At 44.7% G+C, this 26,622-nt stretch overlaps 1 long non-coding RNA gene across 2 annotated transcripts in view; it reads left to right on the top strand.

Annotated features, from left to right (window-relative positions):
- Nucleotides 1-26,622, top strand: part of LOC124595807 — a 146,876-nt gene that overhangs the window by 9,375 nt on the left and 110,879 nt on the right. The window contains exon 1 of one of the 2 annotated variants that reach the window (XR_006978247.1): nt 10,469-10,567. The exons of the other annotated variant lie outside the window; for it this stretch is intronic. This is a non-coding gene — a long non-coding RNA (uncharacterized LOC124595807). Of the gene's footprint in view, nt 1-10,468; nt 10,568-26,622 lie in introns of those variants that run through there. 2 annotated transcript variants of the gene reach the window in all.

Here is a 26,622-nt window from a genome sequence, read left to right on the forward strand (position 1 = left end):
ATTACTGCTGAAATTGTAAGAGAGCACCTTCCGGGGAGAGTCGGATAACATATTACATCCTTCCACATACACCTCGCGAAATGGACAAGACGAGAAAATTCGATAAATTAGAGCTAATACAGACGCTTACCGACAATCATTCTCCCAACGTGCCATCCGCGAGTGGAACAGTGAAGGAAGTATCAGTTAGTGGTACCAGAAGTGCCCTCGGCCACACACCGTTACATGGCTTGCGGAGTATCATGTAGATGTAGGTGTAGCACTATGCGGCTACTTGTTTGTACCAGGTCGCGCCGACTGGACTCATTGTGTGAAGTGTGTTTCCCGTTGGAGTTCCCGCTTTATTTGTCACGCACCACCTGCGTCTCATCCCCCACTTCCAAACTCTTACGAGGAGTTGACCGTTGCTGGGCCTTCCACACACAGAAGGGGGAAAACCAGAAAGCTCATTGTGACGTGGTACTAGTCTGAACCTCCACACCCTCGTCCGTCTCGAGGAATTCCCGTTTACCCTCTATTCAACTGTTACAAAAAAAAAAAAAAAAAAAAAAAAAAAAAAAAAAAAAAAAAAAAAAAAAAAAGAAGGAGCTGTATACGCCCTACCCCGAAAATCAGCAGAATGCAGTTGGCTTTCTCACACAATTTTAATTATGCACATATTTACCGACATTCTGGCCACAGCTAATAGAATATCCTTAAACCAAGAAATACTGTGAACACAGCAAAATATCGACCGGACCGGCATCGTCTGTCTTTAAATTCAACTACTTCACCTGTTGCGAGGAGACCTCTAAAATTTTTACTCAGACAGAAAACCACAGTGCTTATTTTGCCCACAGCAAGTCTCATGTCGAGACACTGATAAAATCTAAGTCTCGCTGTTCTCTAACCAAACGTCTCAGAGACTGCAGCCACAAGACTGCTACCAGATACAGTACTAGATTTCGCTGCTTTGGCAGCGACATAAGTGTGTGAAAGATGTAAGTTATTACTTGGTTTAATTTGTTTACTGTGAAAATACACCCAGGTAGGGTCACGTTAAAAAGATAATAAAAATAAAAAAATAATAAATTAGATTTTAATATAACAGTTTTCTGCAAGCAAAGTGGGAGTATTTATCGCGGAGGTCGGCATCCACGACTGAAATCATTACTGTGTGCTGCATAAAAACGTTGTTCATAATGAAGTCTTAGATTACTGTGGCTAGTTAAATGCTGGATCACCGTACAATTTTTGAAGGTTTCCTAGGAAGAAATAAATTTCTGATACTTCGGTAACACATGCATCACAAGCTAAGCTCCTTAGGAAAAGATGTATGGCATTTCGTTTGGAAAAATTTTTCACTAGTAAAGAACAAGTCGTTTCTACATATCGTTCCTGTCGAACTGAAACAGGAGCAACACATAAGTCAACAAAAATCAAAAGACCAAAACTAAATCAATGGTTACTTTAAGAAATATTTGAATGCTACTGAAATGTTTGGATCACTAGCCAAGTTCTTTGTAAGTCTATACAGGTTAATTCGGCATTACTGCCCATTTTGTCAAAATTAGTATTAATAAAAAAATGTAGGGTACAGTACTGGCTGTATTAAATAAACTCGCAGATATACAGCCCAACATTGAATCGAGAATATGTTTGTGATCAAAAGTAACTACTTCTAAGAAAACAATGAACGATACGTGATCACTGAAACGTTAAGTGAATAAACCACTTCATAAGAAAAATATCATTTGCATAATATAAATTCAAGTTTTTAGTGGGTACAAGCTGATTTGTGAAACCCAAACGTTTCTAGCAGGATCACGTGATCGCAACTGGAAAGAATATTACTCGCATAATTTGAGAACACTATGATGCGCATGCCAGGTACTGTCTTACACTCTTTAACTTTTGTATTATTTATGCCTCATTCAATTCACGAAGACATTTCTCGTTCTATTTCGACTTGTTCTAGCTAATGTAATCTTGATTAGATGTGCTGAGCAGTGTAGAGCAAACCCTATAAAATTCCACGAAGGTAATCACTTTCTTGCAGCTGTGTGGGTACATTTCTGCTAGTCCGTCTTCGAGCATTTGTTGTTTCAGACGACTGAAGTATTCAGTAATTTCTTCACATAAACTCACCCAACCAAAGTGCATTCGTGGTGCACTTCCCAGTGCGAGTTCGATGTATTACAGTATATTGGTCCATTGCAATGTTCAGTATGCAGACTTCGGTTCTATTCGAGAAGGAATAATAGGGGAATTTTATTAGGGACAGTTTCCAGCGCAGTACGAGTCCTCAGTGCGTGCCAGAGGCTCTACATTCAACGAAGGTAACAAGATCTGCCTCATTCGCAAATTTCATCTTAGCCTTTCCAGATATCTCTCTGATGTTAGTTGTGTCGATTGTGAAAATTGTCCTGTTGTTGCATACTTGAACTTTTTTACTGTTGTAACATTGCACGACCTTGTAATTTGAAGGTTTCAGACTCTAAACCGAGATGAAATTTCGTCATTGTGGAAACAATATATTCCCTCAGGCGTCTGACACTAGTTTGATACCACATCTGCACGAAATACAAGTTTAGACTCAAGGTTACGTGGCACATGGTTAGTACAGAGCTCAACAACAGTGGTCCTACCGCTTGTCCGCGATGATTGAACAGTCATAACCGGTATGCGCGTCAGCGCTTTCGTTACCATCAGACTCGGCGCTGACACAATTGCGAGGAAGTGTAGCGTAAGGTCAATCAGACGACAGTTTTGCCAGTGTCTGTGTACCAAGTCATCCCCACCCTGTCTCAAAGTGTAACACTGTCGTCCAATACGGGCGTGTCCTCGTGTGCCGGTTAGCCTTGATGCGTAGAAAGACACGTTAATGCCAACCTACCGAACAAGGTCTTTTAATCGAGAACGTTGCCATGAGTATTCAGTCGAAGAAATAAATGACGATTTATCGAAGACGTGATAGCATGTAAGAGGAAACTACAGTTCCAGGTGATACTAAACGAAGGTCAGAGTATCTCTGTCGTGAAGATGATACGACAACGAGACACTGGAAAAGGGGTGTGGAAGTATGCAAAACAGCGGTGCGTTGTTGATAAAACTGCGGCGACAGATAAAGGCCATAACGTTCACGTGTGACGCTGGAGGTTCGCGCGTAGCGATAACATTGGCACAATGGTGACTGGAACCTCAGGTGTAGCCAAAACCAGTAGGTACATTCAGTGACCATATAAAGTTGTCGTTTCTGGAAGAGTGAAACTGCGCACGAAAATGTTTGTCATCCGGGTGTGATGCTGCAAAGAAAGAGAAGGAACACGTGTTAAAGAAGAAATTGGCAGTGGTTTTCTTGAATGGGGAGAAGATAAAGTATGAAGAATCATTCATCGATAATGATTGAAGAGAATCTAAACTTGGATAACAGAGCAAACATTTCAGCTTAGTTCGTCCCTCCACTGACTGCATCATCCAGTTCACTATATTAGCTATAAATTAGCTATCTAAATACATGTCACGGATCACCTTCAATTACAAGGTTGTGGTCATTTGTGTTCACAGATAGAACACTCACAGAGGGGTTTTCGACTAACACGTACATTAGATAGGTGCACTTCGGTATATGTAGAGCATTTCAATGATTATACATTTCGATACACAAAAACTTCTCACACGAACACATATCACGTATGCAAAAGTTTGATTCGTGCAGGGTTGCCACAAACATACATTTCAATTCACTATTTCTTGATTGCCGAAAGGCACTTGGCTCAGTACCATCCAAACGGTTATTATCGAAAGTAGGATCATACAGGGTTTCAAGCGAAATTTTTAACAAGATTTAGGAATTTCTGCTGAGAAAGACACAGGAACTTCCCTGGAACGACGAGTCACCGATAGATGTAACAATATCTTCAGGTATGCCCATGGAAGTATGATGGGACCCTTGCTGTTCATGTTGTATATTAAGACGTTTTAGACAATATTAACAGTAGCCCAAGACTTTTCATAGATGACGCAGTTATTTATAAATAAATACTGCCTGAAAAAAGATGCAAAAATATTCAGTCAGATTTAAGATTTCAAAGTGATTCAAAGATTGGCAGCTTGCATCAAAGGTCCGAGGGGTAAAAATGTGCACCTCACAAAATCACAAAATGTAGTATCTCTGACTAAGTATAACATTAATAAGTAACAATTGAATCAGTCAACTCATACAAATATCTGGTTCAGTAATTTGCAGGGGTATGAAACGCAAAAATCACAAAGGCTCAGTCGTAGGTAAATCAGTTGGTAGACTGCGCTTCATTGGTACGTAGAATACTGAGGAAACGTAATCAGGCTACAAAGGAGATTGTTTACAAATCAATCTTGCGACCCTATTCTAGAACAGTGCTCAGGCATGTCTGACTCGCATCACATAAGACTAACAGGTGGTATCGAAAGCTTACACAGAAAGACAGTGCGACTGGTCAGGTTTGTTTGATCCATGGGAGAGTGTCAAGCAGATGCCGAACGAACTAAACTGACCGATACTTGAAGATAGGGACAGACTATCCCATGAATGCCTATTTTCGAACTTTCTAGAACCAACTTTTAGGGGTGAATCTAGGAAGATACTACAGCCCTCTACGTATCTTTCCAAAAGGGATCACGAAGACAAGATTGGAATAATTACAACGCGCGCAGAGACGTTTACACAATCCTCCTTCCCGTGCTCCATACGTAAACGGAACGAGAAAAAAACCCTGTATACTGGTACAAATCGACGTACCCTGTGCAATGAGTTTCATAGTGGTTTGTGGAGTACGGATGTATGTGTAGAACACCAGTCTCACAGTTCCGACACCGCTTTTCCTTAGTTGTAACACAAATACTAGAACTCGAGAAACTCTCCCCAATACTGGCAACTGGTTACTCTTCCGCTTCAAACCCAATTCGCTGGTATCTGGCTAAAATTGGACTTGATTATAGACTTGTAAAAAATACCCCATACTTACGGAAGGCAAAAATCACGATTTCATTCTCTATACATAAAAAAGTTTTACTCTCACAAAGGATTAGCTAAGCTACTGGATTACAGATTTAATTCACCATACTACAAACATTTTTCTCACTTCGATCTGAAACTTTGTGGTTACATTGACTATTATCGCCGTAAATGTTACTATAAGCGATTAAACAAAAAAAGTAGACACTTAGTCATCACCAGAGTCTCGTTTAGAACTACGATGAGAGTAATTCAGTGCTATATTTCTACAAATACGTTGAAACTGAAAGGTAATCACAATTTATATTTCACTCGTAGAGCCTTTAGTCTTCGCAACGTAGATGGCTTCATACTTTACGACTGCAAACTCACAAATCTACATCTTCGGGGATTATTTGCTTCACGTACCGTTAGCTATCTTTCCTAGACTCGTCGTTCCAAGAAGATTGCGTGCTATGCGGAATAATGGTTCGTAATGTAGTAAACAGCTTTAATTAGCCTGTATGTGCTCAGCATTTAAATACCTCATGTTTGTCATACCTGACACCAAGTTTATTACAGACTGCAAACTGTTTTCTTTGCCGGCCGCGGTGGTCTAGCGGTTCTAGGCGCTCAGTCCGGAACTGCGCGACTGCTACGGTCGCCCGTTGCTGTGACATCCATAAAATGGAAGAAAGACTAGACTTTAACATCTCGTCGATGTTGAGATCATTAGATTCGTAATAGCAACTTACCTGGACAATGAAGGAAAAGGTATTCGGCTGCAGCCTTTCTGAAGGAGTCAGTTTAGTATTCTCCTGACGCGAAACAGAGAAACCACGGAAAAATTGAGTGTGGACGTATGATAGTGAATATGAAGCAAGCTTCTCAGCACCTTATCGCTCGGTTTTGTACAATGGCTATGCGTGTGTTAAACTTAATCTTTGAAAGAGAGAAATTCGAATGATACAGAATTTCAGAACACGATCAATTTTTTCTCAGATACGGCTTATACCGAGTATAAAAGCAGTAATAAACAGAACTTGTACGTTAGAAGTCGGTTTTTAGCAAACACACGTATTAATTTGATGGAAGAAGGTAGTAATGATCTTTATAAGACTAGACAAACCATGAGTAGCTGATACTATGACGTTTATAAAATGTTCAGTGTAATTCAATGGATTCTATGATGCGGCAAAGCATTCTTCAGTTAAGTGCAAGATCTGATAAAGAGATCGTAAACGCACTAATAACTTGTATAGACTCAAACTCACTTTGTATTTCCATTTATTTGCTGAAAATAATTTATTATGTTTTAGGTAACTCTTTTTCACTGAGTCTCTCAGATACCTCTTTTATTTCCTACTTTACCTGGGTGATATACTTTCCGATTATGTGTTTCACATCTCCGTATGTATACAGTTAGTTACAGTCTCACTGCCTGAGCTAGTGTTACAGGAACATATGGTAAGCTTCGGAAAGTTCTCTTCGGTAACATTGTAATCAAATTTGCTCATTCGTTTTGGCAACATGCATGGGTGAATAGCTAATTTTATGTGGAATCAGGGCTGAAGAGGGCTTTTTTCACAGCTTTATGATATCCTCTTGATGAAGTTCAACCGATGGTATTGTAATGCCGATAAAGCTAGAAAAATGTGGGAAGTAAGGTTAGGGATGCATGCTTCATCGAACGTGGATTAGCTAGAGACGAAGTTCTGTCTCATTTGGGGTAGGACAGGTGAACGGAACAACCGTGCCTTATGTAGGAAACATCTAACATTTGACCAGGTTGACTTAGTCAAGGAAAACCTTAGTCACCATGATACGGTGATTTGAACTGTACTCCTCCAAAATACCCGCAGAAGCCCACTATCTTATCATTAGCTCTTCTCACCCAAAGATGTTTACCTACAAGTTATCACGCATGCAACAGCGTAATTTCATAAAGTATTTCAAATCAGTCCTTCCAGCTACTACAAATGGGTGTTTATATTACCATATGCATTTCGCTTTATTGCAAGGAACTGCTTTATGATCTAGAACCAAACCAAAATTATGTTTTAGTCGAGACCACAGACGATGTTTTCAATGAGCAAAGGAAATAATATTTTACATCAATGCACTTCTCTCCACATCAGAGCTTAATGGCATTTGTTGACTGGAAAAGGGCATTGCCTGTGTGTCTTTGTGTAGCGGCAACAGTATTATGCGTAGCATAATGTGACCTACCAGTGTTTATATCCAGTTGTTACAGTATTTGAATACTATGTTAAGGAAATACGCGCATAGATTCGGTCCTGTAGCAGAAATAAGAGTGACACTGCTTGGAGAGGTACCAGTTCTATAGAGAAAGATGTGTGCTTCACAGTATACAAACTCACCAACTCCTTTGCTACCCCAGTCCTCACAGCTCCACTTCAAATTCTCCGAGTGTAGATCGAAGAGCTTTTCGTGCACTGTAGTAAAGTGCTGCATTCTCAGTATAACTTTTTTTAAAGATAAGAAACATTTTCTAACAGCAGTAATTTACAACCATCCTGAAGCAGTGAAAAATGGTTGTATACTCTGATGAGTAACAATGCGTTATCTTCCTGAATTTTGAGCTCAGATATTATGAAAACAAAGTTTATTTTCGTGGTCAATGCATTGTTCTGGGACAAAATAAGACGAGAATAAAAAACCTAAAAAAAAAAAAACCTGATGTGATTCACAAACTTTTAGGACATGTTCAAGGTGAAAACTATTTATGTTATAAAATAACTGGAATATACGCAATACTTAAAAAAATTAAAACTCAAAAGTCATGAATACAGTGCCAACGGAATATGAAAAAAGTAAGTTGGTGCCGAACGTAGATCCTGCGCTACATCGAGAATAATACACCCATCGTCACAAAAAAAGAGATCCACATATAAGTATCTGATCGATCCACTGCAAACTGGGTGGGTACGTTGAACACCGTTGTTGTTGTGGTCTTCAGTCCTGAGACTGGTTTGATGCAGCTCTCCATGCTATTCTATCCTGTGCAAGCTTCTTCATCTCCCAGTACCTACTGCAACCTACATCCTTCTGAATCTGCTTAGTGTTTTCATCTCTTGGTCTCCCCCTACGATTTTTACCCTCCACACTGCCCTCCGATACTAAATTGGTGATCCCTTGATGCCTCAGAATACGTCCTACCAACCGATCCCTTCTTCTGGTCAAGTTGTGCCACAAACTTCTCTTCTCCCCAATCCTATTCAATACTTCCTCATTAGTTATGTGTAAGTTACAAAAATGGTACAAATGGCTCTGAGCACTATGCGACTTAACTTCTGAGGTCATCAGTCGCCTAGAACTTAGAACTAATTAAACCTAACCAACCTAAGGACATCACACACATCCATGCCCGAGGCAGGATTCGAACCTGCGACCCTAGCGGTCGCCCGGTTCCAGACTGTAGCGCCTAGAACTGCACGGCCACTCCGGCGTAAGCTACACCCATGATATGCTGCACATAATATTGATGCCGCCACGCAATGACACACAGGAAACGCCATTTTACAGTCAATAGGTCCCATTAAGCAGCTGATGTGGAGAGAATGCATTGATGTTAAACCTATTTTCCTTCTTTTATTTAAAACATCATCTGCAGTCCGGAATAATACATAATTTTGGTTTGGTTCTAGATCAAAAAGCAGTTCGTTGCAGTCTTGGAGCGTGAGTGGATCGTAACATCGTGCCCATCGGTTGAAGGAAGTAAGGAGGGAAAGATTCGATTTTAACATCCTGTCAACATTATGTCATTAGAGACGGAGCACAAGTTCGGAATTTTTCAAGGCTGCTGAAGGAAATTGGCCGTGCCCTTTCAAAGGAATCGCCCCGGCATTTGTCTGGAGCGACTTAGGAAAATCGCGGGAAACCTAAAGCCGGATGGACGGATCGGGTTTGAACCGCCGTCCTCCCGAATGCGAGTGCAGTGTGCTAGTGACTGCGCCACTCCCTTCGGTCCCATCGGGTAATGGTTGATATTAGATATGAGATATTGCCGACCAGTACGACGGCAGGAAGCATCATTACAGCATCACGGGAACGTGCACTATACCTAGGCAACACGTTCGACAGTAGTTCAGCTAGACCAGTGATCGTCAAACTGCGGCCCACGGCCCGCTTGCTGCCAGTGGTTCTCATCTGTACGTTATAATAACATGCATTTACCAATTAACAGCCGAATCAGAAAACGCCAACTAACGTTAAGAGCTTGTTAAGGGCATAGTTTTCCTGCTCAGCAACAAACAAAAATGCTTACTCTGACAGAGATATTTTAAAATGTGCTTGATTTTAATTGACAGTGATGAGTTCGGCCGTGAGCTAAGTAAATCTGGCTGCTTACTTAACGGGCATAGGAATAAGTAGCGTCGTCACTGCAGGGTCAGAGGCCTTGAGTAAGGGGGGGGGGGGGGGGATGCTTTACAGTTTGTCGTCCAGTATGGGCACCGCATATTTTTATGGCATTATGTTTACAGATGCCTAAGCTTATTGTATTACACCTATGACCAACGACCCGAACCCCACTTGACGCTACTGCAGTCTATTGCAAAACGGCGGAAGCAAAGTTGTAGACCTAATAACATTACACGAAAAACAAACCCACCACAGAACTGAGGTTACTGAGTGAAAGCTTGAGAGCGAAGAGTAAAAGGGCGTTACTGTTGTCAACAGCAAGTGCCGCGAGTGAATGGAACACGACACAAGCGCATACCGTCGAAACTTACACTGCTGCATGTATGTTTTCAGTGCAATCCAGATACGGAAATAAAATAAGGATAACAAGTCAAACGAAATGCAAAAAATGGTTCAAGTGGCTCTGAGCACTATGGGACTCAACTGCTGTGGTCATCAGTCCCCTAGAACTTAGAACTACGTAAACCTAACTAACCTAAGGACATCACACACATCCATGCCCGAGGCAGGATTCGAACCTGCGACCGTAGCAGTCGCACGGTTCCGGACTGCGCGCCCAGAACCGCGAGACCACCGCGGCCGGCAAATGAAATGCAGTTACTCTGTAACGAGCCACCGAAAACCACGGGTACCTTGTGCCAAAACACTCTGCGAGTATCCCTGAACAGCCTCCGAAACGTTATTGGTAGAGTTCGGATTCACCCTGTATACATGTAGATGCAGATGAAGCCCACTTAACATCTGTTTCTTGAACGTCGGTTGAGAGTCACAGCATAAATTTACCTGAAAAACCGTAAACACCTACTCAGTATCTTTCAGGAAGAAAGGAAACGTATTTCCCCTCTAGAAGCCTTTACGACCATTCGGTGGTCCTTCACTCTGTCAGTCGCTCGATTGGCGTCTTTGGACCGAGCGGCAATTAATGACCGGAGACTGCTGGTTACAGTGTTTACGTTCCATCAGAGACGCATCTCTTGAAGACTGTCAGGCAGAAGGGGAACGAGGAGGGAGAAAAAACTGGTCTCGTAGCAGCTGGCTCGGCGGGAGTGCGCGTGGGGACGCGCAGTGCCACTGCGGCCGTGTTGCGTAAGATGAGGTAAGGGAGGCAGCCGTCCGTTTTCCATGTAGCGAACTGCACCGCGACCGGCCGAGCTGAAGTTTCCTGGAAAGGTAAGTTGTCAAAGAAGTGCTCTTTGCATTACCTCCCAGTGGCCAACCGCAAATCAGATTAGTTCCCGTTACTTCCAGGATTTGTTAACCGCTTAGTTGCACTTCAGATTAGTCATTGTGAAGTATTTTTTCAACAGTATTTTTTTATTAAATGCACTTTCTTCTGTCGAGGCATATATCTTTATGTACCGATAGTCATGCAGCAACAGCTGACTAAGGTGTATCCAGTGGTGAAAAATAATCTTTGCCTGCCGATAACGTTTCGTGCTTTATTGGTATTGTTCCCGCTGTCTGCCGTTTGGCGTAATATTTGAGGCCTGTCGCTAGTTGGTAGTTCAGTTAGTCGGTAGAAGTGGTGAGATACGGGCCGTCGATATGTGTTAAGGTACACTGTCTCGGACAGGATATTCGATGTTATATTATTTAGTCGTGTCAGAATTTTCGGCTGAACTGAAGCTTCAGTGTGAAAGAATATCTCTAAAGTCTTAGCATACCGGCGTTTTTGAGACATTTTGTAGTTTCGTTTACTGTTGTTCGCGTAGCAAACGAGATAATAGATAAAAAAGACTGTTACCTATAACTGAAAATTCTAACTTAACAGTCTCCATTGTGTTCGTCATCGTCTAGTAAAAATTTCACAATACCATTAAAGAAATACAATTACATGACAGTTTGAGTTTGAGAAAAGATAAGGAAGATCTGGAGTAGGATAAGAGAGAAGGATTTATGTGACGTTGTCTTTTCGGTGAGAGTGTTAAAGTGTACTCCTATGACACCTCCTGCAGACTATGAAGTTCTTTGTTGCAGTCCGTTATTGTTTATCAAAATTCAGAGAAGAATCATTTTGACAGGAAGGCCTGGACAGCTTGGTACGGAGACTGACAGTTCTCTACATATACAAATACAGGGTGTCCCTCCTAAGAGTCTCCACAGGCATTTTCGCTAGTGTTTTGGCAGATATTTAAAGAAAATGGTTCAAAAGGCTCTGAGCACTGTGGGACGTAACATCTGAGGTCATCAGTCCCCTAGAATTTAGAACTACTTAAACCTAACCAACCTAAGGACGTCACACACATCCATGCCCGAGGCAGGATTCAAACCTGCGACAGTAGCGGTCGCGCGGGTCCACACTGAAGCGCCTAGAACCTCTCGGCCACACCGGCCGGCGCAGATATTTACAATTTCGTTTTTGCAATCGCGTAGTTGGAGTCAGCTCAAACAAAAACTGCTCATCACGTCTTGCATGCAACGTCCAGTGCCGACGGAACGCGTTAGTTTGTTTCCCGTTACAAACAAAATGATTTTTATGGTGGATTATTATGTACCCACTCGGTGGAACAGTTCCAAGTTAGTTTAGCGCGATATTCGTTTTATCTATATGCATCAGTAGCAACAGTAAAACACGAATAATAAATAGAACTCCAAGGACGACTGAGCAGCGCTGCTGCATCGCGGCCACAGTCGGCGCGGGCGAGGCGGTGGTGTTGCCAGTGGAGTACTGCTTATTCTTGGTATTTGAAAGTCCCTGTTAAAACATACAAAAGATGATACTTTCCTATTAACGAAGGCATTCTCAGCCGACAATCTTATAGGGCTGTTGATCCTATCTGATAAATAGATTATATACAACAACAGACACTCTATTACTCTTCCTTGAGTCACACCCGATGTCACATTCGTTTCTGTTGAACATTCACCGTCCAGTATTAAGTACTGGATGTTACTGTACAGATATTCCTCGAGACAGCCACATATTCACGAAGATAGGCCCTATGATTGTATCTTGGTTAGCAGTCGGCGATGTCGTGCAGCTTTGAACGCCTTTCGAAAATCTACATCAACGGAATCGATCTGTTCACCTGCATCTGTTGTTTCAAGCCGAGAACATGTAATCGATTACGCAGAAATAGGTGAAACGATCATTACTGTAACATTATACGAATACCAATTAGTCACTAGAAACAGTCAATACCGTTAAATATCAAAGAGCGCTTTAAAGTGAAACGAGCACTTACGTAATTGTAGGAAAGACAGATACCAGGCACATACATTACAGGAATCCAAAGAAAAGATAATTCCTCCAGCAACGAATTAACTAGTTCGATTCTTGTGTATTTCTCGTCGTTCTGAGATTGAGATCCATAGTGGTAGAACTGACAGAAAAAAAACTTAAAAAAAAAACATCAGGAGCACGTGTGCTTGATGCGTTCGTTTACTAATGGCGTAACATGTCGGAGATGCTAGTTCAACTGGAGTGACTTGTGGTGTAATGAGTATTGTTTTAGGGATGCTGTTGAAAAAAATCATCCGCTTACATCAACACACAACTGGCATCTGTGTGCTAATGATTAACGCGCTAAAAACAACCAGGTGTTTCACGAAGAAGGACAGCAGCTTCAATTAAACAGGCAACCAGCTCTTCTAGAGTGCCTGTCAGTGTCAAGCACACCGAATGCTTGGCCGGCCGAAGTGGCCGTGCGGTTAAAGGCGCTGCAGTCTGAAACCGCAAGACCGCTACGGTCGCAGGTTCGAATCCTGCCTCGGGCATGGATGTTTGTGATGTCCTTAGGTTAGTTAGGTTTAACTAGTTCTAAGTTCTAGGGGACTAATGACCTCAGCAGTTGAGTCCCATAGTGCTCAGAGCCATTTGAACCATTTGAACACCGAATGCTTCATCTCTCCGCAGAAAAATAAATCCGTAGGAGGTTAGCAATATCTCTAAAACCCATTCTCATCACACGGCAGTTTGAACACAGACTTTGAACATCACTAGTGTCAAATCTTCGTAGACCCCCATCGGATAAACGTTGGACCTGTGTCAAGAAAACAACATTTCTAGAAACCTTTAGGTTATGACAAGGCAGGCATAATATGGAAGGAACGTCAGCGTTTAGCTGTCTGTCGATGATGACGTCGTGGGAAGCTTTCAGAAACTCTGATTAGTGAGGCATGGGGAATAAATCAGAAAAATTTTATCACGAGATTTAAGGAAACTATGGGTAGCCGTACGCAAATTCGAATGTTGATCGTCCAGAATGGGATAGCAGAGTCTTAACCATTGCGCTACAGCTCTCGGAAGGCACAACGTACTCACACTAAGAGAGATTCTCTGACGATCTGCGGCTCGAAGAGCCTTGCAACTCCCGTAACTGCGCCAACCGTAAAATTATAGCAGTATTTCTGACTGAGTTCGGTGTAACACATGAAACTTTCAAAAGTGCTTTAGGAACAGTCGTGATCGCGAAGGATGCTTGGATTGCGTAGCTTCCACAACTGGGTTCTAAGTAAATGAATTAGTACAGAATCTTTATGCTAGCGGTGTAGTGATGCATGGGAATGCTGATTTATGGTCTATTCCTCCAAACTAATAGCAGTGAAACAACAACATCAGAAAAAGGCAACGCTAAGAAGATAGTGTACCGGAAACATGAATGAACAGTCTGCATATGAAAGCTGTGCAAACCATTGGTTTCGGAATTAACATTCGTTCTCCAATGAAGTCTGACCTGGATAGAAGAAGCTGCTGCACCATTAAGTACCGTGAGTTGCAACGGTGAAGCTGTAAAATGTCTGAGGCTGCCAGGGCTAATGCCTTTGCTCCGCTCGCCATTTATTTCTTCATTGTAGTTTTTGAAGACGATATTGCTAGGTAGAGTCTGCCTCCGGAGCTGAGTGGTATGCGGAAGACGCGGGTGCGATTCCCAGTACTGTCAATGGTTTTTCCTTCGTGGGATTGCACTCAACCTCCAGACTCCATCTAAAGAGCTACTTGAATGAGAAGTAACGGCTCACTGGTCTGAGATGTCGGCAAAACGGGTGGGAGATCGGTGCGCTGACCATACGCCCGTCGATACCACATTATGACGGTGAACGGCAGAGGGTAACATGGCGGCCGGTCGACATCCCTTCGTCGATTCCCGCCGGGGTCAGGGATTTTCTCTGCCTCGTGATGACTGGGTGTTGTGTGATGTCATTAAGTTAGTTAGATTTAAGTAGTTCTAAGTCTAGGAGACTGATAACCATAGATGTTAAGTCCCATAGTGCTCAGAGCCATTTCGACACCCCTTCGACCTTCAGTGGCTGGACGTGGAACTCGTTTATTGCTAGCCGACTAGTTGTACGCAGAAAATCGTTATAAAATTGAATTAAAGAGACAGGTGGTGCTTTGCTATAAACTGAATACTGGAAGAGTGGCTCAAATGACTCTGAGCACTATAGGGCTTAACTTCTGAGGTCATCAGTCCCCTAGAACGTAGAAGTATTTGAACCTAACTAACCTAAGGACATCACACACATCCATGCCCGAGGCAGGATTCGAACCTGCGACCGTAGCTGTCGCGCGGTTCCAGACTGTAGGGCTTAGAACCGCTCGGCCACTACGGCCGGCTATGGAAGAGAGTTGGACTTTCGATAGTAGTGTCTGAAAGCAACCGAACCTGTGTAATAATCTCCTGGGATAGGTGCCCTGTTTTCGTGCACTCTTCGATATCTTGTCTGACAGTTTATCAGATTAGAAATTTTTGGATAGTTTGCCTCACTAGCATATCTTTCAAGATGATTGTTATTTTTCAGTTTTTTCAGTAATCCAAGTTTAAAGCACGGTACTTGCGGTAACAAAAAGCTGCCCTTTCTGATTCCTGCATCAGTGATGACATTGTGATGGTGTTTGGAGGGTTTGTGTGCTGTTTATTATCTATCTTGACTTGGTCCGGAATTCTTACCAAGTTTGCGTCGAATGTTTCTCTTGCTCAAAGATTAAAGTCCTACCACTTCCTAGAATTATAAACACCAACGTTGTAATGTGCAAGATGTACTAACGCCAACTCATAGATCTTATTTTAATTTCTTCTTCTTTTTCGTTAAAGTATTTAATGGGCTGTGAGAAACAACACGAATGTCTCCACTAATTTCTAAAATAACTACAAGAACTGTAGGCTTTCATATTTTTTGTTTGCTATGACAAGCTTCACTGGAAGTCGCTGCATAAGAGCAAGTCTGACACATCACTGTGCATATCCTTGCACTTTGTCATTTATGTTTGCTTTCATGCACAGATTTATACCTTCATGGCTCTGAGCACTATGGGACTCAACATCTTAGGTCATAAGTCCCCTAGAACTTAGAACTACTTAAACCTAACTAACCAAAGGACATCACACACACCCATGCCCGAGGCAGGATTCGAACCTGCGACCGTAGCAGTCCCGCGGTTCCGGACTGCAGCGCCAGAACCGCTAGACCACCGCGGCCGGCTATACCTTCATCGTACTAGTTGTGATGTCCTCTTATGATACAAGAAACATACAGATGCAAGTGGCTAGTGCTCTGCTTTAATATTCAGGTAGAGAAAAATTGAAATGACCAACCGTTGCGGAGAAACATGTTACATAACTGTCTAGCCACCTTCCTTTACATCTCCTGAAGTTCCGCCATGTTACTTTGGAGAGAAACTACACGATTTCTCCCAGAAGCCCGAAATTCATTCCTTCCCCACCCTCCAGTCAAGCGTATTCCACAACGACAACAAGCAGCCCAACGCACTGCTGACTTGCGTGACGGTTGCGCCAGAACGCCAATAAACGTTTCCCAGTAAAAGCGCAGCAGGAGACGAGGTACGAGGTGACTGTGCCAGCCGATGTGCAGATAGCAACAAGTGTCTGTGTTCAACGGTACCCATGCAATGTGAAGACGAACGAATGTCAGATAAAAACGGAAACTGCTTAGTTAGACAGTTTTACTGTTTTGTTAGCTTTTGAAAATATTAACTTTATTAAGAGTTTTCATACTCTGAAGCGCCAATGAAACTGGTATAGGCATGCGTATTCAAATACAGAGTTATGTAAATAAGGCGCAGTGCTCGACAACGCCTATACAGTATGTGATCAAAAGTATCCGGACACCTGGCTGAAAATGACTTACAAATTCGTGGTGCACTCCACCTGTAATGCTCGAATTCAATATGGTGTTGACCCACCCTGAGCCTTCATGACGGCTTACACTCTCGCAGGCATACGTTCAATCACGTGCTGGAAGGTTTCTTGACGAATGGTAGCCCACGGAGTGCTGCACTGAGGAGAGGTATCGATGTCGGTCGGTGAGGCCTAGCACGAAGTCGGCGTTCCAAAACATCCCAAAGGTGTTCTATAGGTTTCAGATCAGGACTCTGTGCAGGCCAGTCCATTACAGGAATGTTATTGTCGTGTAACCACTCCGCCATAGGCCGTGCGTGTTGGAAGATGCAATCGCCATTCCCGAATTGCTCTTCAACTGTGAGAAAGCAAGAAGGTGCTTAAAAACCAGTGTAAGCCTGTGCCGTGATAGTGCCAGGCAAAACAACAAGGGCTGCAAGCCCCCTTCATGAAAAAGAAGACCACACCATAACACCAGCGCCACCGAATTTTACTGTTGGCACTACGAATGCTGGCAGATGGACGACGTTCACCGTGCATTCGCCTTCCCCACACCCTGCCATCGGATCGCCACATTGTGTACCGTGATTCGTCACTCCACACAATGTTTTTTTACTGTTCAATCGTCCAACGTTTACGCTCCTTACACCAATTAAGCGTCGTTTGGCATTTACCGGCGTGAAGTGTGGGTCATGAGCAGCCGCTCGACCGTGAAATCCAAGTTTTCTCACCTCCCGCCTAACTGTCATTGTACTTGCTGTGAATCCTGATGCAGTTTGCAATTTCTGTGTCATGGTCTGGATAGATGTCTGCCTATTACATATTACGACCCTCTTCAACTGTCGGCGGTCTCTGTCGGTCAAGAGACGAGGTCGGCCTGTACACTTTTGTGCTGTACGTGTCCCTTCACGTTTCAACTTCACTATCACATCGTAAACGTGGAAATCTCGCATACAGATGTATGACCCAAGTGACACTGAATCACCCGACCGCGATCGAAGTCCATGAGTTCCGCGGAGCTCCCCATTCTGCTCTCTCACGGTGCTTAATGACTAATGAGGTCGCTGACCTCACCTGGCAGTAGGTGGCAGCACAATGCACCTAATATGAAAAACGTATGTCTTTAGGAGTGTCCGGATACTTTTGATCACGTAGTGTATAAGACAACAAGTGTCTGGCGCAGTTGTTAGATCGGTTACTCCTGCTACAATGGCAAGTTATCAAGATTTAAATGAGTTTGAACTTGGTGTTGTAGTCAGCGCATGAGCGATGGGACACAGCATCTTCGAGGTAGCGATGACTTGGGAGTTTCCCGTACGACCATTTCACGGGTGTACAGTGAATATCATTCAAAGAAACATCATCGATACGGGCTTTCGGAGCCGAAGGGCCACTCGTGTACCCTTGACGACTGAACGACACAAAGATTTACGCCTCGCCTGGGCCCGGAAACATCGCCATTGGACTGTTAAAGACTGGAAACTTGTTCCCCGGTACGACGAGTCTCGTTTCAAATAGTATCGAGCGGATGGACGTATACGGGTATGGAGACAACCTCATGAATGCATGAACCCTGAATGTCAAGACTGCTCAAGCTGGTGGAGCTCTGGTGTGGGGCGTGTGCAGTTGGAGTGATATGGCACCGATGATTCTTCTAGATACGATTCTGACAGGTGACACGTACGTAAGCATCCTGTCTGATCACCTGCATCCATTCACTTCCATTGTGCTTTCCGACGGACTTGGCCGATTCCAGCAGGACAATGCGATACCCTACCCGTCCAGAATTGCTACAGAGTGGCTCCAGGAACACTCTTCTGAGTTTAAACAATTCCGCTGCCCACTAAACTCCCCAGACATGAACATTATTGAGCACATCTGGGATTCCTTGAAACGTGCTATTCAGAAGTCATGTCCACCCCTTCGTACTCTTACGGAGATCTCCACCCCTCTTACTCTTAGTGATTTATGGACAGCCCTGCAACATTACTTCAGACATTAGTCGAGTCCCTGCTACATCGTGTTGTGGCACTTCTGCGTGCACGCGGGGGCCCTACACGAAATCGGGCTGATGTACCAGTTTCTTTGGCTCTTCAGTGTATATTTTACCTGCAAATGAGAGCCTGCACCGAAATGCCTCGTGAGACTTAGGATGTTATCACGAATTTTATGTGGTTGAGTCAATTTTAATGTTTGACTAAGGTTCTTTTTCAAAGTTGCGTAAGCTTAGAAAAGGGTGCATTTTTGCACTTCAAACTACACGTTTATTGTAACTAGTCGCAATTTATTTTATTTCCGTTACGTGTTTCGTGTCACTGTCTGGCAGCAGGAAAAGAAAGCTGTTTTAGTACAAGGCTCGAAGTTTGATGTAGGTCTTTGATTTCCAAGAATTGCAGTAAGTACCTCCAGCATTGGCAGGCTCCTCTCGCTGTTGTTTTTACATTACATACAACAGTACATCACATTGTAGCGCTGAGATTTTTTATGTTCTTTCTTTTGTTAGCTTCTAGTATGTCACCTCTACTGACTTCAGAGAAACGAAGTGTATGCGATGTTAAGTGCGGTGTAAACAGAAAAAAAACAGCCTGTAACCACTGGAGGCTTCAACAATTACATTACTGTCATTCCTCAGTTGTGTGCAATACTGTGTTGTTATTTCTCAGATTAGTTCAATCTACGTACAGATGAATAAAACCAATTTTAACATGCCACAAGGGTTTCACTTTTCTTTTTGAAAGTCATCGTCAGTGACTTGAAATGTGTACGTATTTACGTGAACACTATCTTATTTTCAGGTTAGAAACAATTCTGGCATCTTCGGGTTTTCTATAGTTTAATAATGGTCCAAATATGAAACATAGGAAGCAGAAGACCATCTTTAAAACCAGTAGAGGAGGCACGCATCTAGCAACATCTATAAATCTTGCAAGTAAGAATCTGGGCCGTTATCGTGTTACAGAAAATTCGGTAGTGCCAGAACAGAATCTAACCCGAAAGTAAAGTGCTAGTGTGTAAAATAAAATAGTGTGTTGATAAATTTTCATATACACTCCTGGAAATTGAAATAAGATCACCGTGAATTCATTGTCCCAGAAGGGGGAAACTTTATTGACACATTCCTGGGGTCAGATACATCACATGATCACACTGACAGAACCACAGGCACATAGACACAGGCAACAGAGCATGCACAATGTCGGCACTAGTACAGTGTATATCCACCTTTCGCAGCAATGCAGGCTGCTATTCTCCCATGGAGACGATCGTAGAGATGCTGGATGTAGTCCTGTGGAACGGCTTGCCATGCCATTTCCACCTGGCGCCTCAGTTGGACCAGCGTTCGTGCTGGACGTGCAGACCGCGTGAGACGACGCTTCATCCAATCCCAAACATGCTCAATGGGGGACAGATCCGGAGATCTTGCTGGCCAGGGTAGTTGACTTACACCTTCTAGAGCACGTTGGGTGGCACGGGATACATGCGGACGTGCATTGTCCTGTTGGAACAGCAAGTTCCCTTGCCGGTCTAGGAATGGTAGAACGATGGGTTCGATGACGGTTTGGATGTACCGTGCACTATTCAGTGTCCCCTCGACGATCACCAGTGGTGTACGGCCAGTGTAGGAGATCGCTCCCCACACCATGATGCCGGGTGTTGGCCCTGTGTGCCTCGGTCGTATGCAGTCCTGATTGTGGCGCTCACCTGCACGGCGCCAAACACGCATACGACCATCATTGGCACCAAGGCAGAAGCGACTCTCATCGCTGAAGACGACACGTCTCCATTCGTCCCTCCATTCACGCCTGTCGCGACACCACTGGAGGCGGGCTGCACGATGTTGGGGCGTGAGCGGAAGACGGCCAAACGGTGTGCGGGACCGTAGCCCAGCTTCATGGAGACGGTTGCGAATGGTCCTCGCCGATACCCCAGGAGCAACAGTGTCCCTAATTTGCTGGGAAGTGGCGGTGCGGTCCCCTACGGCACTGCGTAGGATCCTACGGTCTTGGCGTGCATCCGTGCGTCGCTGCGGTCCGGTCCCAGGTCGACGGGCACGTGCACCTTCCGCCGACCACTGGCGACGACATCGATGTACTGTGGAGACCTCACGCCCCACGTGTTGAGCAATTCGGCGGTACGTCCACCCGGCCTCCCGCATGCCCACTATACGCCCTCGCTCAAAGTCCGTCAACTGCACATACGGTTCACGTCCACGCTGTCGCGGCATGCTACCAGTGTTAAATACTGCGATGGAGCTCCGTATGCCTCGGCAAACTGGCTGACACTGACGGCGGCGGTGCACAAATGCTGCGCAGCTAGCGCCATTCGACGGCCAACACCGCGGTTCCTGGTGTGTCCGCTGTGCCGTGCGTGTGATCATTGCTTGTACAGCCCTCTCGCAGTGTCCGGAGCAAGTATGGTGGGTCTGACACACCGGTGTCAATGTGTTCTTTTTTCCATTTCCAGGAGTGTATTTTAGACCAGTAATGATGTCTTCCAAAAACTAAACGTGAAACGCATATTACACGATAGATCTCTATCGGATTGTCAGAGGGCATAGCGTGATTCATGACTCAAAATCACTCGTTTCCAGTTATTCAACGTCCAGTGGCGTCACACGTTACACCACATCAACAGCAATGACTACGGAAATGTATAGCTTATGAGGAGGTGCTCGACCACTGCATCCTATTCTTTTCAACTCACTACACACAGTCACTGTGCTAGCTGGACTCCTGCAGCACTTTGGAACTCAAAGAGTGATTTCTTCCGCTGATTTCATGCGATTTTTTCAACCACCCTTCGCAATGCTCGATGATCTCTGTCACTCAGCTCATGAAGTCTTCCTGGGATTCGTTTTGCTTGTGTTGTTCTTTCACGTTTCCACTTCACAATCACATTAGCAACAGTCAACTTGGGCAGCGATTTAGATAGCGTTAGGAGGGTTGAAATATCGCTGATGGATTTGTCACTCAGTTGACGTTCGATGTTTCGTTCTAATTCGAAATTACTGAGCTTCACTGACCGACTCATTCTGCCATTATTGCTTCCACACATACAAAAAAGTTTTGCATCACCTCGGCTCCGAGAGGTCCGGAACCTGTACAGAAAATTGGGATGGAGATCAACGTAAACACCATTTACACCCTTTTTATGGCTCATGAAAACCATCCATTGCATATTGTGCCACCATACAGCGAGACCTTCAGAGGAGATTGCTGTACACACCGGTAACTCTAATACCCAGTAACACGTCCTCTTGCATTGATGCCTGCCTGCATGCGTCGTGGCATACCATCCTCAAGTTCATCAAGGCACTGTTGGTCCAGATTGTCCCACTCCTCAACAGCGATTCGGCGTAGATCCCTCACAGTGGTTGGCGAGTCACGTCTCCATAAACAGCCCTTTTCAATCTATCCCAGGCATGTTCGATAGCGTTCATGTCTGGAAAACATGCTGGTCACTCTAGTCGAGCGATGCCGTTATCCTGAAGGAAGTCATTCACAAGATGTGCACGATGGGGGAGCGAACTGTCGTTCATGAAGACGAATGCCTCGCCAATATGCTGCCGATATGGTTGCACCATCGGTCGGACGATGGCATTCACGTATCGTACAGCCGTTATGGCGCCTTCCATGACCACCAGCGGCGTACGTCGGCCCTACATAATGCCACCCCAAAACAGCAGGGAACCTCCACCTTGCTGCACTCGCTGGACAATGTGTCTAAGGCGTTCAGCGTGACCGGGTTGCCTCCAAACACCTCCAAACACGTTTCTGACGATTGTCTGGTTGAAGGCAGATGCGACACTCATCGGTGAAGAGAACGTGATGCCAGTCCTGAGTGGTCCATTCGGCATGTTGCTGGATCCACCTGTACCGCGGTGCATGTTGTCATGGTTGCAAAGATGGACCTCGCCATGGACGACGGGAGAGAAGTTGCGCATCATGCAGCCTGCTGCGCACAGTTTGAGTCGTAACACGACGTCCTGTGGGTGCACGAAAAGCATTACTCAAGTTGGTGGCGTTGCTGTCAGGGTTCCTTCGAGCCATAATCCGTAGGTAGCCGTCATCCACTGCAGTAGTAGCTCTTGGGTGGCCTGCGCGAGGCATGTCATCGACAGTTCCTGCCTCTCCTATCTCCTCCATTTCCGATCAACATCGCTTTGGTTCACTACGAGACGCCTGGACACTTCCCTTGTTGAGAACCCTTTCTGGCACGAAGTAACAATGCGGGTATTGACCGTCTAGACATGGTTGAACTACAGACAACACGAGCCGTGTACGTCCTTTCTGGTGGAATGACTGGAATTGATCGGGTCGGACCCCGTCCGTCTAATAAGCGCTGCTCGTGCATGGTTGTTTACATCTTTGGGCGGGCTTAGTGACATGTCTGAACAGTCAAAGGGACTGTGTCTGTGATACAATATCCCCAGTGAGCATCCATCTTCAGGAGTTCTGGGAACCGGGTTGATGCAAAACTTTTTTTGATGGGTGTATATTGATAACAAAGAACTCCACGTCTCCTTTTTATAATGGCGGGCACTCCTCTGGTGACATCTACTGGTCTGTGCCTCATTACACAGGTGTGTCTGGATAATTTTGAGCAGATGGTGTAATGTTTTTTATAAAGCTGGTTAGCATTGTAATTTGCGCACTCTGGTGTTCGAACCTACCTTCTGGTGGATAACAGATTCTTTTTTTATCTCTCTTTGATAAGCACAATTTCCACAGCGTCCTGGCAATAAACTAAGGCCTTCTACGTGAAGAGTCTACAGCAACATCTACAGCATGAATGGAGGCTGTCGTTTACGTGTTTTGGGAGGTGGCGGCGGGTGCGTCGTTTCCTGAATCACGACGGCCCCGCTCTTCCGCCCAGCTGGCTGTGGCGCGCGGAGACAGGTAGTGGAGCGCCAGGTGACGTCACGGCGAAACGCTGCGCGCGCAGCGCCGCAGGCGGCATCCGCGGCAGACTTGTGCCGGCAGCAGCGGCGGGTCATCGGCGCAGGTGAAAGCGGGGCAGCCGAGTCAGGACGCCCCGCTCGCTGACTCAGCCGGCGTCCCGGCCTGCTTCGCCTCCGAATTGTCCAGTTTCCCCACCTCCACAACAACAAACGCCCGCCCCCAGTAGTTGGCGGTTTACGTAAATATAATAGGCAATCTCATCAGGACCCTTAAAGCTGCAAACAGTAAGGCCATTCTCACTGGCATTCGGGACATTTCGAGTCGCTGGATAGAGCACTTCCGTTCACTCATAAACCGTAACCGAGCGAGGTGGCGCAGTAGTTAGACACTGGCCTCGCGTTCGGGAGGACGAAGGTTCAATACCGCGTCCGGCCACCCTGATTTAGGTTTTCCGTGATTTCCCTAAATCACTCCAGGCAAATGCCGGGATGGTTCCTCTGAAAGGGCACGGCCGACTTCCTTCCCTAATCCGATGAGACCGATGACCTCGCTGTCTGGTCTCCTTCCTCCAACCACCCCCCCCCCCCCCCTCTACCCTATCAAATTCAAATCCAGAATTATGCGTAGCTGTTTATCCTTCCCTGTACTCAAGTCTCTGGATGTGTGAACCAGGAATGCGTAACTACAAGCTGTTGCAATAAAGTACAGCCATAAACCGTAGTCCACTGCTGCTGACGTCTTCTTCAAACATGTCCTAAAACATGCAGCACAACCTCGGATGGTAGTCCCACCGTCATTTCATGAATTTAGCAAGGCTGTAGATCAGTGGTAGTCAAAACTGCAATCTGCAGGCCGCATGCCACCCTAATCAAGTGTTCGTGCGGCCTACGGTATTCAGCCGTATTTTATAACGATATTCTTCTAGCAGGTAACAGCAGAATCCAAAAAAGTTAACTAACGTCTTGCTGGTGTATTTTTCTTGCTCAGTATCAAACAAAAACAAATAGATAGTAATATTTTAAGATGTGCTTAATTTTAATTGACGTTGGTGAAATCAGCCCTTGAGCTAAGTTAACGCGTACGTCAGGGTCAGAGTGGTATGCGTAGCGGCTACTTCAGGGTTAGTAAAAGTGAGGGGGTGAGTTTGTCTTCCAGTGGTTCAAATGGCTCTGAGCACTATGGGACTTAACTTCTGAGGTCATCAGTCCCCTAGATCTTAGAACTACTTAAACCTAACTAACCTAAGGACATCACACACATCCATGTCCGTGGTAGGATTCGCACCTGCGACCGTAGCGGTAGCGCAGTTCCAGACTTAAGCGCCTAGAACCGCTCGGCCACAAAGGCTGGCTGTCTTCCAATGCTGACAACTCATCCGCGCACGCAACTCGCACCGATCACCTTCTATGATACAAATGTCAAACGGAAGTAACATACATTCGCGTATGTACAGTATAGACATGGTCGTCCTCAAATGTGGTAGATGTCTGTAGCAGGTACCCACGCAATGTGAAGACGAACGGACGTCAAATAAAAACGGAAACTGCTTAGTCAGACAGTTTTACTGTTTTGTTAGCTTTTGAAAATATTAACTTTATTAAGAGTTCTCATACTCTGACGCGCCAATGAAACCGGTATAGGCAAGCTTATTCAAATACAGAATTATGTAAATAAGGTGCAGCGCTCGAAAACGCCTATACAGTATGTGATCAAAAGTATCCGGACACCTGGCTGAAAATGACTTACAAATTCGTGGTACACTCCATCTGTAATGTTGGAATTCAATATGGTGTTGACCCACCCTGAGCCTTCATGACGGCTTACACTCTCGCAGGCATACGTTCAATCAGGTGCTGGAGGGTTTTTTGACGAATGGCAGCCCATTCTTCACGGAGTGCTGCACTGAGGAGAGGTATCGATGGCGGTTGGTGAGGCCTGGCACGAAGTCGGCGTTCCAAAACATCCCAGAGGTGTTCTATAGGATTCAGGCTAGGACTCTGGGCAGGTCAGTCCATTACAGGGATGTTATTGTCGTGTAACCACGCCGCCACAAGCCGTGCGTGTTGGAAAATACAATCGCCATTCCCGAATTGCTCTTCAACAGTGAGAAAGCAAGAAGGTGCTTAATACATCAATGTGGGCCTGTGCCGTGATAGTGCCACGCTAAACAACAAGGGCTGCAAGCCCCCTCCATGAAAAAGACGACCACACCATAATTCCACTGCCTCCGAATTTTACTGTTGGCACTACACACGCTGGCAGATGGATGACGTTCACTGGGCATTCGCCTTGCCCACACCGTGCCATCGGATCGCCACATTGTGTACCGTGATTCGTCACTCCACATAACGTTTTTCCACTGTTCAATCGTCCAATGTTTACGCTCCTTACACCAATTAAGCGTCGTTTGGCATTTACCGGTGTGAATTGTGGCCTATGAGCAGCCGCTCGACCATGAAATCCAAGTTTTCTCACATCCCGCCTAACTGTCATTGTACTTGCAGTGGATCTTGATGCAGTTTGCAATTCCTATGTCATGGTCTGGATAGATGTCTGCCTATTACACATTACGACCCTCTTCAACTGTCGGCGGTCTCTGTCAGTCAAGAGACGAGGTCGGCCTGTACGATTTCGTGCTGTACGTGTCCCTTCACGTTTCCACTTCAAATCAAATTACGGTTATTATAATACTGTGCTATGACTGCCAAATGTTTTGACTATCATTTTTCTTTTAAACATTTGTGACCGTGTCCCATATTGACATTGCTGTTATTAATTAATATAACATACTAATTTATGTAGGTCATTAGTTAATAGTAAAATCAGTAGGGAAGGTGTAGTAAAGTGGCCAGGGCGTGAAAAAGCGGCCATTGCAAATGTTTTGACTTGAACAACGTAGCCGCCTACCGAACAGTGGTCGAGATGGCTCTAATACGCATACCCATTGTTGTCAGTGAGATTGACACAAGCTTGTCAGTTATTTTTTAGTGGAAACCTTTTTGTTTTTGAGTCATCTGATGTAAGGCAAGTCATTTTGTATTCTTCTTGTTACCTCACCTGTATGTAAAATAATAATTTTTTACAGTATCAATGTTTAAACACTGTCTTTTGGCATACAAATGTGGTTCCTTGTTATTAATTTCACTTTCATAGTGGTTTCTGTGGATTAGTAATGTCTACATGGCGTCCGATTGGGAAAAGTGCCACGTTACTCGTTGGGAGAAGTAGCCAGTAAGAGTCAGTT

Source organism: Schistocerca americana, chromosome 2 (assembly GCF_021461395.2).
Source record: "Schistocerca americana isolate TAMUIC-IGC-003095 chromosome 2, iqSchAmer2.1, whole genome shotgun sequence".
In the NCBI taxonomy this organism is placed as follows: Eukaryota; Metazoa; Arthropoda; class Insecta; order Orthoptera; family Acrididae; genus Schistocerca; species Schistocerca americana.